We start from the raw sequence: 1,655 nt of genomic DNA, 5'->3' as shown, positions 1-1,655 counted from the left end.
GGTAATGATAATGTGTGCATGGGAAAGATAGGTGATAGCAACGGTACTGGTGTTGATGGCTATGAAGGTGATAGTAATGTTGATTATGGCTATGAAGGTAATGATTATAATAGCCACGATAATGGCCATGATGATGATTGTGAGTGATAATGATGATAATGGTATTATCTATTTGTGATGATAGTGGTGGTGGTGATGATGATAATGGTAATGGTTATAATGGTGAGGGTGATAATGATCCTGGTTGTGATGGCGATGGTGGTGATGAGGATGTTTGTGTGTGTGTGTGTGTGTGTGTGTGTGTGTGTGTGTGTGTGTGTATGCGTGTGTCCACATGTAGGTAACTTTGCTATGTGCATGCTACATGCTTTGGAATGTACATGAGCTGTTTCTCAAGTAGTGTCACATGATCTTCTCTCAGTCCCTTGATCAGTCTTGGGTCCATGAGGGCAGACTCTTAGGCAAAGGAAGATTTCCTCAGAAGATGCCTTAGACATTATTTAAACTTTTCCAGACATTTTTGACATCCGAAACAATTGAAAAGATTGTTTAGAGTAAATGACCGCATTTCAGAAAGAAATCAAAAGAAAGCTAGAGCGACGCAGAAGAAAAGCCATGCTGAGAAACAGTGAGCTCACCGCTGATGTTCACAGTGCGGGGAGCAGGTAGACGCGTTCTGCTGTTTTCTGCTTGTGGGATTTGTTTTGTTCTGTTTAGCCATGGCTGTAACGGGAACAGAGACACAGATCTGCCGCAACTTTTCCCGTTAACGTACTCTAGGCATCCCCTATGTTGTTATGTGCTCCATAAATACTATTTTAATGCATTCCATTTTTTCAGTATTATGCCCATAATTGCATATTAACTCTGGAGAAAGTCAGAGGAAATGTTAAGTAAAAGGAAGAATAAAATTGAATTATAATCTCCACACTTAAAAGGAAGCACGATTACCATTTGCGCAAGCATTCATCAGTGTGCTTGGAGGAAAGGCACTGCTGCACACGTGTCCGCAGACAGATGTGTGAGTGTCCACTCCCACACGCATCATGTGCACTTGGATAGAGAAAACACAGTCATGAGCTGTCTGCCATCACCATTGCATTAGGGTGTTATTAAATGTTGGGTTTTAGTTTATTGACCTAGTTCATTTCTGTTTCTGTCAGAGAAAAACCCAAAGAGTTAATTAGGGAGGAGTGTCTCATCTGCTCCCCTTAAATTTATTCGGGCTTTTGCATTTTTAATTTAAAGATCCAACTCTTCCACTAATAAAGGAAGTCCCTAGTTTCAGCTTGGAGCTGTCACTGTCTACAGATCAACTTTTTGTCAACCTTACCATAGATAAGAAAGACCAATGTCACCACAGATGGACACCCAGCCTCCTACAGAACCAAGCAGTGACCAAGCTGGACTTGACTAACATCAAACAGCCCACTTGGCCTCCACAGCCTGCCCCCATGAAACCAGCTTCCCCATCAGCTTCCTTTCCACAACCTGCCCCCCATGAGCCCAGCTTCCCTCTAGCTCCCACAGCCTGCCCCCACGAGCTCAGCTTCCACAGCCTGCCTCCCCATGACCCAGCTTCCACAGCCTGCCCCCACGAGCCCAGCTTCCACAGCCTGCCTCCCCGTGACCCAGCTTCCACAGCCTGCCCCCAC

Source organism: Microtus ochrogaster, linkage group LG8 (genome assembly GCF_000317375.1).
Source record: "Microtus ochrogaster isolate Prairie Vole_2 linkage group LG8, MicOch1.0, whole genome shotgun sequence".
In the NCBI taxonomy this organism is placed as follows: domain Eukaryota; kingdom Metazoa; phylum Chordata; class Mammalia; order Rodentia; family Cricetidae; genus Microtus; species Microtus ochrogaster.
This window is presented reverse-complemented; position numbering follows the sequence as displayed.